This window comes from Limanda limanda, chromosome 4 (assembly GCF_963576545.1).
Source record: "Limanda limanda chromosome 4, fLimLim1.1, whole genome shotgun sequence".
Lineage (NCBI taxonomy): Eukaryota > Metazoa > Chordata > Actinopteri > Pleuronectiformes > Pleuronectidae > Limanda > Limanda limanda.
Genome location: NC_083639.1, coordinates 18757954 through 18773912, shown reverse-complemented (window position 1 = coordinate 18773912; position 15959 = coordinate 18757954). Strand labels below are relative to the sequence as shown.

The 15959-nt window shown below is 40.3% G+C and overlaps 2 long non-coding RNA genes across 2 annotated transcripts; one reads left to right on the top strand and one right to left on the bottom strand.

Moving 5' to 3' along the window:
* The first annotated feature begins 7043 nt into the window (after positions 1-7043).
* On the top strand, positions 7044-9353 carry LOC133000399 (uncharacterized). The gene is made up of 4 exons (XR_009678193.1): positions 7044-7125; positions 7547-7729; positions 8790-8948; positions 9147-9353. It is a non-coding gene; the product is annotated as an uncharacterized LOC133000399 (long non-coding RNA).
* A 1401-nt stretch (positions 9354-10754) lies between these two features.
* On the bottom strand, positions 10755-13064 carry LOC133000435 (uncharacterized). Its single transcript, XR_009678196.1, has 4 exons — positions 12983-13064; positions 12379-12561; positions 11160-11318; positions 10755-10961 (listed from the first exon to the last, which is right to left on the bottom strand). It is a non-coding gene; the product is annotated as an uncharacterized LOC133000435 (long non-coding RNA).
* Positions 13065-15959: the final 2895 nt, after the last annotated feature.

The following is a 15959-nucleotide window of genomic DNA, read 5'->3' as shown; positions in this document are numbered from 1 at the left end:
GCAGCAGTTTCACATCACGATGCAATAATATTTTCCAGCATAATCTAAAATGATGTTGGGGGGAAAAAACGACGAGTGGCTTGATGTGGCAAAGAAGCAGAGGGTGTTAGTGATTGTCCTATATTGCTCATGCTCTCATGGATTACTTAATTATCAGCCCGTGCCGACGTTCTGCTCTGTTAATGGTAGGCAATATGGCCTTTACCTCACTTAAGGAATAAATTGTATTGCTCCATCTCTCTCCATCTTGTGAAGAACACGCCCTCCCACACACATACAAACATCTCTTCCCTTCTCTCTTCACTGCTCACACAGATCATTTAAACGGGAATGGGATAGTTACTGAAGCAAAATCCCGATGAGATCCGCCGCTACTCACAATAACAATTTCTTTAATTGGGCATCTCTGCCTATTTCCCTGCAACCTGTTTTATTCATCTTTGCAGAAATCAGGGATGGGATTCTCATTGACACATGCTGGGTTTATGATTTTGAATCATGAGGAGTGCAACTTTTCAGAGAAATTGTTATTGCCTCAGTGGGAAGCATTGTTGTGAGGCTCAGAGGATAAAAAAAAAAGGAATGAAGTTAATCATGAGCTTAGCCAGTTGTAAGCTGTGGCAGGTGGCGGCTGGGTCGACATCAGAAGAGAAATGAATGCACACCTTGAGGAGGAAGACGGCGGGGCAGGGGAGGGGTATCTGTGTCATCAGGAGGTCAGTGTCATTAGTGGTGATACGTGACGGAGGAGCTGGTCAGCGGCGGTGGGTCGGCTGAAGGGTCGAGAAGGAAGAGACGGAGAGTATCTCTATTTTACTATTTATTCCACACTATATTTCATGACAAAAAGACAATATCTTATATTTTTATTGAGCATTTTAACATCAAATCCTTTAGTTTAAACATGTCTCACTGTAACATTTTAGGGTCCAATGTTCCACAGTTTTACTGAATAAATGATTCAGTTCTCTAACAGAATAGTTCACCAGAGCATATCAATATGAACTAGAGATTTCTCATTGTTATCCAGGTGTTTAATGCTAGTAGCAGAATATGTTTAGTATATGAAGAAACCCCAAGATATTTTTTCAACTTCTTATCTCCGGCCCTAACGGCCACACTTTGACATCACTTGAGGCAATTCAGGAGATTGCAGCTCTCTGCACCTATGGAGACAAAAAATACATCAGACAATTTATTTTGTTATCATACTTGGAGTCATTCTCTTCAAGACAAAATAATTTGATAAAGAGAGAGTTAATAAAGTAAATTCAAATTGCTTGTTTCTTGATGAGAATGAAATGAGAAACATTCTCTTGTCTATAATATGGGTATACAGCCAGTATCTAGTTAGCTTAGGCCCGTAAAGAGACCAGGAATGGGGAGTGAGCTGGCTTGCAATGACAAAAAAATCTAGAACATTTACTTTAAGTTAAAGTGCATGAGTCTCCTCATTTAAACATAATTAAAAAAGTGACAATACTGTATTATTCTAACTGATGCTTTGGGTTAGCAGCATTTTAGTGTTGCTAAGGTGAAGCTGTTTTTACTTGTTTTCTATAATGTTAGATGGTCCACGAGATGAACATGTTTTCTGCGAAGGAAATTTTAAAGGAGAACTCCACCTTTTCAAGCAACCACATGTCTACTTACACTGCATAGAATCATTTAACAAATGTATTTAATTCTAAACTGATACAATATAGGCCTTCTTAACAAACTGAAAAAGGCTAAAGGTAAACTGTGAAAACATTATTACCAATACATTTTTAACTACAGAAGTATTAGCAGCAAATTTTAGTTAAAGAATTAATTAAAATGATTAGTTCCTTTGACCAATATTTAACTATATTTGACATTGTTGCATGTTGGATGCTGCAGTGAAGTAGCTTGAAAACCACGTTATGTAGAATTTTAAACATAACTGAGAAAAATAGATAAATCTTAAGAGTCAGATCATTACGAAACAAATTACATTTATTTAGGTAAGATATTCGATCATTTGAATATTATTTTTAGTAATCATTAACTTAAGTGGTCAAAGAAATGTATTGTAGTTAGACACACACACAAACACACACACATACACACACACACACACACACACACACACACACACACACACACACACACACACACAGGACAGTGAGGGAGACCCACTGACCTCATCATGAGTTGTGCTCTCAACAGGAAGTCTCCTCCGTTTCACACCTTCCCTCCAGGGGACAGCGAGCAGCACAGAGGCTGCGCTCAAACCGCCTCTGACACTCCCTTGTTTGCCAGGTCTGTGTGTTTTCCCCTCACGGGCCTGTTTGGAGTAAATATCCGGCATTAATATCCACACGCAGATCTTTATTGAGGATTATTGAGCATTAATTACATTAGCATTTTCTCTCTTACAACAAGGTGGCTTCTTATCTGTGATCTTCAAACTGCGACTGGGAACTATTGATCTGGGCCATGTTGTCATTCAGATGATAATTAGGAGCGGGTGAGGGGTCAGCCTCCAATCCGTTTGAACATCTGGATGAGAGTTCCTCAAGGACAATGGGAGCTGCAGGATGCCGCCACTCTGCCAAGCCCTGCGTGTCTTTATGTGCCTAAGTCCATTATACAAATTGTCTAATTAATTCCCACATTCCTACAGTGTGGCCCAACAATCAATGCAGACAAAACACTGAGATGAAAACCCAGAGCACAGTTACACCTGGTACATACGGAGCTTGAGGAGATGCACCTGCTGCAGAGATTAGGTCTGAGCTTTTTATTTAACGCTACAGTTTGTGTTAACACTTTCCAGGACGAAATGCAATGTATAAGTAACAATTGCATGTAATTGCTGAGGTAAAGAAAACACTTTAAAATGAGAACATTATTTTGTGACTTTCACTTTTTCTAACCATCTTATCTCCCTGACGAGAACACTATTAACATTAATCTATAAAAATACTGGACCACCGTGAGTTTGCCATCGTTTTATATACGGTGCTATCACAGGTTAGGCTTATCTATAATTAAAACTGTATTTTAAGGCCATGCAAATTGAGATATTAACAGACCTAACATATATCCTTCTCAGTGTGCTGGGGACAGAGTTCAAAAGAATCATTTTACAGAGACGCTGCTTTGTAAAAAAAGTAGTTCATTGTATTCTTTTTTCATGAGTAAATAAAGGTAATCTCCATGGGTGCATTAAATTCTGTCGCCGCTGCATTTATGTTATCGTTAATGCGATGAATAATTCCGTTTGCACGCTGCAAAAGTGCTTACAGCAGAAGTTTGGAAGAATCAACTGAGCAAATCGTGTGAGAAATTCCTAAATGGTCTTGTTCAGAGTGTTTAAGTGTGGAAAAGCTCTCCTGCACTCTCTCAGTGTTTGGTACCAAGCTGTACCACATGCATGCTTGACCACTTAGAACAATGGCTTGTTAATCCTCAGTTCAAAGCAGAAACCGACGCAGAGCAAGACAACAGATGTCGCTCGGCTGAAATGTTTCCAAAACTACAGATAAGCGGCGGGTATGAAAGGAGGAAAGCGGCTGTTTTAGTCTGCAAATTATTATTGCCTGTAAATTGTAACTTAAAGGGCCCGTGGTCCTGTTAGTCAGACAGTGTGAGCTGTTGTCGCCACAGGAAACAGCTTATCATGGTTTCTGTTAACAGGCTGCGATGTAAATGAACAGCTAAACTGTACTTGATCCAAATGTGCAAATGCAAAACATAAATGTAAATCAGTGTGTGTGTGTGTGTGTGTGTGTGTGTGTGTGTGTGTGTGTGTGTGTGTGTGTGTGTGTGCTCGTGCCTGGGGAGGATGCGGACAAACAATGCAAATGTTGCCCCCTTGTGGCTCATGTGCACTCATGGGGAGCTGGCAGACATCTGGGACGACAGACGAAGCACCTGTAATGGTTTGATTTCAGCATGTAAGATAAAGGTTGGAGGAGTAAAGCAGGTGCGTTTCAGCTGGATCTGATGTCATGTGGGAATCGTGAGCAACATAAGGAGGAAATGAGGCTTTGTAGGTTTTGTATGAAGTGAAATGTTCAGGAAATAAATGATTTATGAATCCAACCAAACCTCCACAGTAACTGCATCCCCTTCCCACATCTCCGTCCCTCTCTGCCGTCTCCCTCTCTCTCTCTTTCTCTCATTAGAGCAGAGTAAATTTCAATGTCACTTAAAGTCACGGCTGTAATTTATTGGCTCCTTAATACTGACGGACAAAGGTCGTGAGCAGCGCTGTGAGGCGTTCTATCAGGTTTATCTGTGTGGGTCATTAACCTTGACCTGGTGTAAATGCACTTCAGTCCAGGAGGCTCCCCCCGTCCTGCACGTGAACGCTTTCCATGCCCCCAAGAAGTTCCACCCCGTGCTGGCCACTCACGCCGCTGCCCTGTTAGCTCAAGTGCTTTAAACTTGCCTTTAATTGTCATATGGCAGCCAACGCAGCTTTCTTAATTGATCTGACCTTTCACAGCGCTTTCTAATTTCCAATCCCGCTTTCATTGTTCCATCTGGTACTTTTAAAACGACATCTGGTTGACTGTACTTTACCCGCTGATCTCTGTACAGTTATTTTCAAACTTAATGTATGCTTCAACAGATGTTAGTTTTTATAGGTGAGCGAGGAGCCGGACGGCGCTCTCCCACGCCAGCCCCTGTGTCCGTAACGCTTCCCCTAAACGATTCATAATAATGACAGGAGAAATTATGAATTGGGTCGTCACAAACTCTTCTCTATTATGTTGAGGCTTCTTGTTTTTCTTCTCTATTTGTTAAACATCAATTCCCCACAGTTTGTTCTAATCGCTGCCCATAAATAAAACATCAGCTTTCAGTTTATGAACAAATAAAACAAATTTTGTTCCATTGTGCAAATATGTCTGATGTGAGTGAGACGGCAGGGATGTTTGTTTAATAGATAATAAGCTAAATGTGGGCAGTTGCTCACAATGGACACTGAGGGAAAAGCTGTACCAACATGGCCGCTGCTCAAACACTTTCCAGAGGAATTCCTGTCAAGAATGTTAAAATATTCCCTTCACTATCAACACCACAGCTTCTTTTATCTTCACTGGAGTAGAAAAAAAGCCTCTAGCATGGGGCACCTTCCCTTTCTGCACGTTCTCACAAGATACTCAAATTTTCCATGCATATACATAATCTCCTTTTTAACCCTTTCCCCCGACACTGCAGCGCTCTGGTCCGTCCTCCGTGTCTCCAAACATGGACGACGGACGATGAAAACGTTGCAGACCCCCCTCCAAATGGAAACTTCATTTTCTGCACTGACATTTTTTCCAAAAGATAAATTTCCTATGGCCTGTATTTTCATGGGATAGTGCTCAGCTCAGCTCTACCTGCAGGCTGTTAAATTAGTGCCATATAATTGACTGATTAAACGCTTATTGATTGCTGAGATCCGGATGATGGAGACAGAGGATATGGATACTCTTGCCCTTGCATTTTACACTGTCCTCTATTCATGAAAGAGCATAATAAAAAAAACTGGCCCCTGACTTTTTAAAAATATGGCTGAAGCTACATTTTGCAGATTGATGACTAAAGTTTTAAAAAGATTGTAAAGAAATAATCAGAAATGTAACTTTTTCTGAAAAGGGATTTTAATACATGCATATAGTAAATTAAACATATTGTGTTTTTACAAATGTCTGCCTATTTGATAACAAAACAGGGTAGTGTTGGACAGTCTCACTGGGATTTAAGAGACAGGGATTGACATGCGGCAGCCTCAAGGTCAAAGTCTGCTGCTAAAAGCCTCCAGCCACTGATAGACACGTCCTCCCTCCTGAGCCATGTTGGAGCAAACACACCACAGAACATCTGTTCGCAAACAGCCCTGATGGAGCCACACTGACACCGAACGCACACCTCACCACCCAATTCCCCGGTCGGGGCCAGATGGCGGCCCGTGCCGCCGCTCCCTCCTCTCCTCGTCCAGGACAAATCATGAGGAAGAATGGCCTGCAGGTACCGCCCCAGGCACGCCTGTGCCACTCACCGCTGACCACCCTCTGGTGGCTTCCAATGTTCCCTCCTGTCAAAAGACAAATTGTCCAACAGACTGCTCTTTTATGAATTCACCCCGCGGTCCATTTCTCAAAAGAGGTTAAGGAAAATCCTTGGCCTGAGCTGCTCAACTTTGAGACAGAACTCTGTCCTCTGAAAAGTTAAGATCCTGGAACCAGAGAAAAGCAATAGGTCTGTAAACAGGGTTGTTGTTCTGACTTTCTCTTTACCGGTTAATCTGATTGATAATCTGAGTTCAGCTCTCACAGACACATCACTGCTATCCTCTGCATGAGGTTCCTCTGAACGACATGACCTCAGAGTCTTGTGCTTTGATGCCGTCATCAATAGGAACATGGGTGAGAGAGAACATAGTATAACCTGTTCTTCACCTGATATATTTATTAGCAACCCAGTCTCATCAGGAAACGTTCAGTGGGAACGTTGGTCCACTTGGACAAACGTTTCCATCTCACAATCTGGCCTATCAGATTGTGAGATGGAAACGTTTGGTCCGCCCATTGTTTTGCATTGACGTGTTTTCACGTCACGTGACTCCCGAGTTCCCGTCTCCGGAAAGGAAAACATGGCGGACAGTCCTTGTTTTTTGAGATAAAAACATGATTTTGTAACTTAGTCTGGGCATAAAAATACATTCTGACACCACTTCTAGCGAGAAATGTGGTCTTTGCTTCCACAGTCTTCAGCCAGTTTGTGCTTATGATATATATTTTAATAGTTATCACGAATGTTTTTATCGTTGCTATGGTGGTTGCTATGACGCTGCCATGCACACAACGTCGTAGCGTGCTGTTTAAATCACCGTCCCTGCGTGGTGTCGTTCAGTGATTGTGTATGTTATTCATGTTAAATAATATTAATATTTGAGGCTAGATTACACCTCTAATGCGAAGGATCTTGCGAGTCTGTTCAGAGGCGGACATGAGTGTGACACCGGACCGAGATCGCGAACGGACCGGAACTGACGTGTGGCTGGCGTACAAAAAGGTTTTGTAAACATTCTGTCCATTTAACTTAGCGCTGTCATAAACACGGACCATTTGGAAGACAACGATGTCATCTTCCTTCTGTCAGGTAAGTAGTTTATTGTTTTTAAAGATCTATTACGATCTAGGTTCACAGTCCGAGTGCTGAGACAGCGGATGCGGAGTCCGTCGATAAACACAATGGATGCATTTCTTCAGCTAATATGCCATTGTTAGCCACATGCTTCAGCCCACGGTAGCATGTGATTACCTGGGAGGTGAAAACATGGTTTTTGAAACCAGTTCAAGACGCTTAGCTCATCATTAAGGGACGCTACAATATAAATATAAACATGAATTTGATTTATGAATGCTTTAGATTAATAAGGAGTGTATTTCTCGACCATTACTCCTCAATAACAGATCAATTTGGTTTAATGTATAGTATGCAATATGACAATAATGTTTTCATGTTATGGAGTTGCGATTCATTTTATAAAACAATTGCTATGTTCTGTTTTTTAATCAAGGAGGATCCAAGTGAAGCTACAGGAGTTTCATTAACGTCAATAACTTGGACCGAACAGTTTGTTTTGCTTGATGAAGAGGAGGAAGGGCAGCCTGGAGAGAAAGAGAAGCCGGGTTGAGCCCACTTCCATCATCCACGTACCACAAGGAAGATGAGGGGGAGAAATGATCCTACCATTAAAGAGGTACTTTTAAGTTACATACCAGAAACACCATTTTATATAATGTGCCAAATATAAATTTGTATTAAATCCCCAAAGTACGCTGGCTGAAATACAAGTTAATATCACACTGAAAGAGTTTTGATCAATCATGCTTCCCTGCTGTGGTTGTTCAACTGGGAAAACAACTTTTTCCAAAGGAAGGCAAGTAAATTTAAGGAATGCATCTGCAAAGTTTTCCTCTGTTATGTATAATGATGACCCCCATTAAACATTATGTTATTAATAATATTTACACCTTTTCATTTATACTGTTTATTTCTGTCTACATGTTTGAATTTGCCTTCATTAGTTTCAGAAAAGAGCGATGATGTATCGGTCAGTGGGCGGCAGCACGAGACTCCGCAAACTAGTCTCTAAGCAAAGTAGACGAAGGCATTGAGGTTGCGGCCTGCCATCATTATTATTTTGCTTAAGGGACTGAATACGTTTCATGCAGAAATATTAGCATTTCCCTTATATCTACCAAAACTGCTTGTTTCACAGACTGCAGTTTTGTTTTGATCCGATGTGGTGTGCAAATACTAACCGTATATCTGCAATGGGTTGTTGTGCATTAACATTTGTAACTCTATTTTTGTTTTGACAGACTGTGCAAAGAATGTTGAGAACATCACTAACCAGTGCAGTGTCCGTCTACATATTTCTACATATTTTCTCTCATATAAATGTCACTGTAACCTCTTGACAACTGAAACCATAACATGAGGTCAGTGTGGCCTTGACCTTTTGACTTTAAGACAAGTACACAGTTAGACAACCCGAAAACATGCAGTAATGCCTCCGGCGACTCGCTATTGCAGAGGCATTAAAATGTTAGTGTAGTAGACTGGATTTTATTGGTGTTACATTGGACATCTTGTATTGGTATACAAAAAATATATTTGGTTTCACATTTTAGATGGCATAAGCAGAGACATCAACTCAGGAAATGGATTTCTGCAGAAAAGAAAGCCTTGTATGTGTGTATATATACATACAAACGCACTTTTAAAACGTTTTGTTTTTTATCATATATTCTCAGGTAGTACTGACGCATTTATGGAGATGGGACATGAGGGCCTTGTCTGCGTGCTCAAGAGAAGATTCCACAGAGTTCAAGCTGAGCAGGCTGCAGCAGGTTTGGAGGAATCCTCCTCTGAAGAGGAAACATGGCGAAGTACTTCTCCACTGATGAAGAAATGTGAGCGCTGTGATTAAATAAAATCTGCTGCCATGCTACTGTTGCTACTGGTGGGCCCTGCTATTAGCTTGGTGTTTGGTAGCTGTTAGCTTTAGCATATTTATTTTTTAGGGACCTGTCTGACGTTTATGTTTTTAAAAAAAAATCAGAGGGAACCATCTTCATAATTTAACACTATGTTTTCTTTGTGTTCTTCAGTTATTCTCAAGAGAAGCTGCCTCAGCTCCACGGTCCCTCCTGCAGCTTCCACTCCTGATGCTAACCCCCTGTTTACATCACACCATCCGGGCAGACCTGGAGTCACAGAACTTTGTCCAGAGCTGCCGTCTGAGAATTGTTGATCATATAATTTCCAGCAGATGCCTTAATGTAATGTTTGTGCACAATAAATGACATTGATCATAACATATTGGTATTTCCTTGCACTTTTACACCCTGATATTGGCAGATAAGATGTTGATTACATTAAAGCAGTGAATGCTCTGCTTTAAGCAACATAAACACACAATGATCCAATGGATTTGAAGTAGAATGGGCACGTTACATTCTGTAGAGAGTACCTCAGTAACGGAAGTCAGAAAATTAATTTTTCTTTATCTGAGGTTCAGTGAGTTATAGTAACAGCAAAGCACACAGGTCTTGTTGTCTAAGTGGCAACCATATCATATTGTTTAAGATGTGTAACATCAAGCTTGTGTATCAGTGCTAAATACATCCAGTCATAAGTAAGTTCACCCTCTTGTTAACACTAAAAGTAGGTGACCCAGATGTTTCACAATGCAATCTGATAAGGTCGTATGAGAAACATTCTTAACATTAAAGAAATGAACACAGAGGATAGCAATAGATGTTTCACTTTAAATCAGTAGCTGGTAATCGGCAGACTGACTTATTCAAACACATTAATACTACAATGAATGAGGCAGGTGCTTCCTATCAGAAATCAAGTATATCGTCACATTAGGTTTCTCTTGAGCTCATGGAAATGACCTTCACCTTCCACTTACTGTCACCTGAACCATACTGTTGTTTCTGTATCTACAGTCACTTAGGAAAACATATACTAGAGGGCAATGTATAAACAATAATACATCTTATTTATATAGAGCTTTTCAAGAAGTGCAAGTACTTCACTGAGGGACAGCTAATACAAGCAATATATATATCTTAAATCCCTGAGATGGGACAGCCTCTCACTTGGATGTAAACCAATTTTAGAACACATTTGCTTATACTGGAGATCTTTTAAATTAATGTCCCAGAAATGATTTCTGATAGCAAACCCCTGCCTCATTCATTGTAGTATTAATGTGTTTGAATAAGTCAGTCTGCCGATTACCAGCTACTGATTTAAAGTGAAACATCTATTGCTATCCTCTGTGTTCATTTCTTTAATGTTAAGAATGTTTCTCATACGACCTTATCAGATTGCATTGTGAAACATCTGGGTCACCTACTTTTAGTGTTAACAAGAGGGTGAACTTACTTATGACTGGATGTATTTAGCACTGATACACAAGCTTGATGTTACACATCTTAAACAATATGATATGGTTGCCACTTAGACAACAAGACCTGTGTGCTTTGCTGTTACTATAACTCACTGAACCTCAGATAAAGAAAAATTAATTTTCTGACTTCCGTTACTGAGGTACTCTCTACAGAATGTAACGTGCCCATTCTACTTCAAATCCATTGGATCATTGTGTGTTTATGTTGCTTAAAGCAGAGCATTCACTGCTTTAATGTAATCAACATCTTATCTGCCAATATCATGGTGTAAAAGTGCAAGGAAATACCAATATGTTATGATCAATGTCATTTATTGTGCACAAACATTACATTAAGGCATCTGCTGGAAATTATATGATCAACAATTCTCAGACGGCAGCTCTGGACAAAGTTCTGTGACTCCAGGTCTGCCCGGATGGTGTGATGTAAACAGGGGGTTAGCATCAGGAGTGGAAGCTGCAGGAGGGACCGTGGAGCTGAGGCAGCTTCTCTTGAGAATAACTGAAGAACACAAAGAAAACATAGTGTTAAATTATGAAGATGGTTCCCTCTGATTTTTTTTTAAAAACATAAACGTCAGACAGGTCCCTAAAAAATAAATATGCTAAAGCTAACAGCTACCAAACACCAAGCTAATAGCAGGGCCCACCAGTAGCAACAGTAGCATGGCAGCAGATTTTATTTAATCACAGCGCTCACATTTCTTCATCAGTGGAGAAGTACTTCGCCATGTTTCCTCTTCAGAGGAGGATTCCTCCAAACCTGCTGCAGCCTGCTCAGCTTGAACTCTGTGGAATCTTCTCTTGAGCACGCAGACAAGGCCCTCATGTCCCATCTCCATAAATGCGTCAGTACTACCTGAGAATATATGATAAAAAACAAAACGTTTTAAAAGTGCGTTTGTATGTATATATACACACATACAAGGCTTTCTTTTCTGCAGAAATCCATTTCCTGAGTTGATGTCTCTGCTTATGCCATCTAAAATGTGAAACCAAATATATTTTTTGTATACCAATACAAGATGTCCAATGTAACACCAATAAAATCCAGTCTACTACACTAACATTTTAATGCCTCTGCAATAGCGAGTCGCCGGAGGCATTACTGCATGTTTTCGGGTTGTCTAACTGTGTACTTGTCTTAAAGTCAAAAGGTCAAGGCCACACTGACCTCATGTTATGGTTTCAGTTGTCAAGAGGTTACAGTGACATTTATATGAGAGAAAATATGTAGAAATATGTAGACGGACACTGCACTGGTTAGTGATGTTCTCAACATTCTTTGCACAGTCTGTCAAAACAAAAATAGAGTTACAAATGTTAATGCACAACAACCCATTGCAGATATACGGTTAGTATTTGCACACCACATCGGATCAAAACAAAACTGCAGTCTGTGAAACAAGCAGTTTTGGTAGATATAAGGGAAATGCTAATATTTCTGCATGAAACGTATTCAGTCCCTTAAGCAAAATAATAATGATGGCAGGCCGCAACCTCAATGCCTTCGTCTACTTTGCTTAGAGACTAGTTTGCGGAGTCTCGTGCTGCCGCCCACTGACCGATACATCATCGCTCTTTTCTGAAACTAATGAAGGCAAATTCAAACATGTAGACAGAAATAAACAGTATAAATGAAAAGGTGTAAATATTATTAATAACATAATGTTTAATGGGGGTCATCATTATACATAACAGAGGAAAACTTTGCAGATGCATTCCTTAAATTTACTTGCCTTCCTTTGGAAAAAGTTGTTTTCCCAGTTGAACAACCACAGCAGGGAAGCATGATTGATCAAAACTCTTTCAGTGTGATATTAACTTGTATTTCAGCCAGCGTACTTTGGGGATTTAATACAAATTTATATTTGGCACATTATATAAAATGGTGTTTCTGGTATGTAACTTAAAAGTACCTCTTTAATGGTAGGATCATTTCTCCCCCTCATCTTCCTTGTGGTACGTGGATGATGGAAGTGGGCTCAACCCGGCTTCTCTTTCTCTCCAGGCTGCCCTTCCTCCTCTTCATCAAGCAAAACAAACTGTTCGGTCCAAGTTATTGACGTTAATGAAACTCCTGTAGCTTCACTTGGATCCTCCTTGATTAAAAAACAGAACATAGCAATTGTTTTATAAAATGAATCGCAACTCCATAACATGAAAACATTATTGTCATATTGCATACTATACATTAAACCAAATTGATCTGTTATTGAGGAGTAATGGTCGAGAAATACACTCCTTATTAATCTAAAGCATTCATAAATCAAATTCATGTTTATATTTATATTGTAGCGTCCCTTAATGATGAGCTAAGCGTCTTGAACTGGTTTCAAAAACCATGTTTTCACCTCCCAGGTAATCACATGCTACCGTGGGCTGAAGCATGTGGCTAACCATGGCATATTAGCTGAAGAAATGCATCCATTGTGTTTATCGACGGACTCCGCATCCGCTGTCTCAGCACTCGGACTGTGAACCTAGATCGTAATAGATCTTTAAAAACAATAAACTACTTACCTGACAGAAGGAAGATGACATCGTTGTCTTCCAAATGGTCCGTGTTTATGACAGCGCTAAGTTAAATGGACAGAATGTTTACAAAACCTTTTTGTACGCCAGCCACACGTCAGTTCCGGTCCGTTCGCGATCTCGGTCCGGTGTCACACTCATGTCCGCCTCTGAACAGACTCGCAAGATCCTTCGCATTAGAGGTGTAATCTAGCCTCAAATATTAATATTATTTAACATGAATAACATACACAATCACTGAACGACACCACGCAGGTACGGTGATTTAAACAGCACGCTACGACGTTGTGTGCATGGCAGCGTCATAGCAACCACCATAGCAACGATAAAAACATTCGTGATAACTATTAAAATATATATCATAAGCACAAACTGGCTGAAGACTGTGGAAGCAAAGACCACATTTCTCGCTAGAAATGGTGTCAGAATGTATTTTTATGCCCAGACTAAGTTACAAAATCATGTTTTTATCTGAAAAAACAAGGACTGTCCGCCATGTTTTCCTTTCCGGAGACGGGAACTCGGGAGTCACGTGACGTGAAAACACGTCAATGCAAAACAATGGGCGGACCAAACGTTTCCATCTCACAATCTGATAGGCCAGATTGTGAGATGGAAACGTTTGTCCAAGTGGACCAACGTTCCCACTGAACGTTTCCTGATGAGACTGGGTTGTTATTAGAGATAAATACTGGATTACTGGAAAACAAAATATAAAATAATCACCAGCTAGTGTATTCTTAGTGTCAATTTGGGGAAGCTGAACCTATAAAATATGAAAAGAATAAACACAAATGTCTTAGGTTTACCACTCACACAGCCTCAGTTCCATCTGTGCAAGTACACATACGCACACAGACATATATACACACACACACACCGGACAGACACGCACATCAATCATCGAGCAAACAACCAAAACCATCTCATCATCATCAAACCAATTGTTCAGTGATTCAGCCTCTCTGTGCTTTTCTCCAGTCTCTTTTCATGTGGGATAGATTCACTTTCAGATCGGTCTGGACTATTTCAGCTCTAAAGTCATCTTTTCTTACAGGTGACCCGGTTAGGAATGTCACCACAGATCAGGGATAAGTGTGATTAATCTCCACTGACATTTTAACGGCACCCTTTACACAGCATTTCATCTTGAGGCAGCGCTGCAGAGATGTGTGGGAAACAATATGTCTCTGATGACAGTTAAAACCGCGGATAACAGCAATATCTGCTCATGTCGCCTGTGTGTGATTTTGGGGGGGTGTGGAGGCTGCCTAAGTTTTGCACTTGATATAATTACCACTAATATCCTTGCTGAATATTGTGAGCAAGCTGTAAGTCAAGTAGATGAGATTTCCTTTCCCCATTGTGTCATTGGACAAATGAAGTGTTATGTACAGCTGCTTGGATGTTTACATTAGGCATAATGACCATAGGAGTTATAATTACAGTACGTAATGATCTCAGGCAGGTTTTAATAGGTCATGTATGTCAACATTAGGAGATCTTACCCATTAATGTTTTGTCATAGTGTCACATTTATTCCCTGAAGTGTGACGTCTTTAGGCACAAGTCAAACAAACACTGTGCGCTTCTTCCCACTGAGCAGAACATTACATTCAAGCCAGGAAACAAACTTGACATTAACCTGGTGAACCCATACATACTCTGTTCACCCAAAATAGCAACACATATTTCCCCCCACTGTGGTCTGTAGTCATGGATAATGTTTGGGTTTTGTTTGTTGAGATTGCTGAGGTTATTGCTGAGGATGGAGGATATTCAACTTGTGGTGCTCACAGCAAAAACCCAACATTGACGTGCCCTCCCAGAAACAATGTCCTCATAATACTGGATTAAGCACACAGAGCCAATAGTTTTCAATGAGAAGTCTTTTTCAAGTCCTGTCATTGGTGCGTTTGTATTCTAAATGTCATTATTCAGTGCTTCGTGTGCTGAGACATAAAATTTAGTTCATCGTTTTATTATGGTGGCGGCAGAAGTCTCAAAATGTTGCCAAACAAAGCCATAACTGTCTGTCTGTCTAAAAACCACCAACTGTCCTTTTAAAGGATAAGGCTGTAATATTCTAAGCCTAAACAAACATTGCTTCAGCCTGTCTCCTCAGGCTTTGTAACCTTCATAGTCTGTCTATAGCACTCAACTCAGAGGCTATTGGTTCCCATTAAAAAAAAACGAGTGAGGTCATAAATGGGTTACAAAAAAAAACAACTGCTCAATAATTTTCGAACCGGCTGGACTCGGTTGTTTTTGGCCTTCGTTGCTCAAGCAGGAGCAAAAAGGGCTGCAGGCTATTTTCAGCTGCAAATGCAAACAGTTGGTATTCTTGTGAGTATTTACGGCTGCAGAACAATGTGGTGTTCATTCAAAACAAACAGTTCACATGTTCATCATAATGAAGACACATGTTGCAACACAGTGGCTCATTGATGGGGCTTGCATGGCCCAAAGAAGTAAGTTTCATCAGACTTTAGATACACAGGTAACTGTCAAACTTTAATACCGTTTCAACAACACATTCTGTGAGTTTCAAATCTGTCCCTGTTCCCCCCAGTGCATCAGTTTGTTTTCCAGATTTGAAACCTTGTAGAAAACCCACTAACATTCTAAAACATTGAAAAGGACAAATCTTTATTTTTTAAAACTTTGCAGACAAAGAATAAACCCTTGTACTCCTATTGAGTTGAGCTTATAACACATTTTCCAAGACCGGCCCATACATTTACAAGCTTTCCGATCACGTGTTTTTTGGCTGCGTTGTCCAGCAGCTCTGATCTGAAAATTCAAAACTTATGGACTGTAAAAAAGCCGGGATCCTAGAGAAACGGGCTCTTTGCTTTAGTACAGTCCAATCCCATGTCGTATACTGATCACTGATAAGCTAAAACAGGCATAAATAAACAACCAGTTTCCCAGTAGTTCCCGGACTCAGTCTGTCCTGATGGAT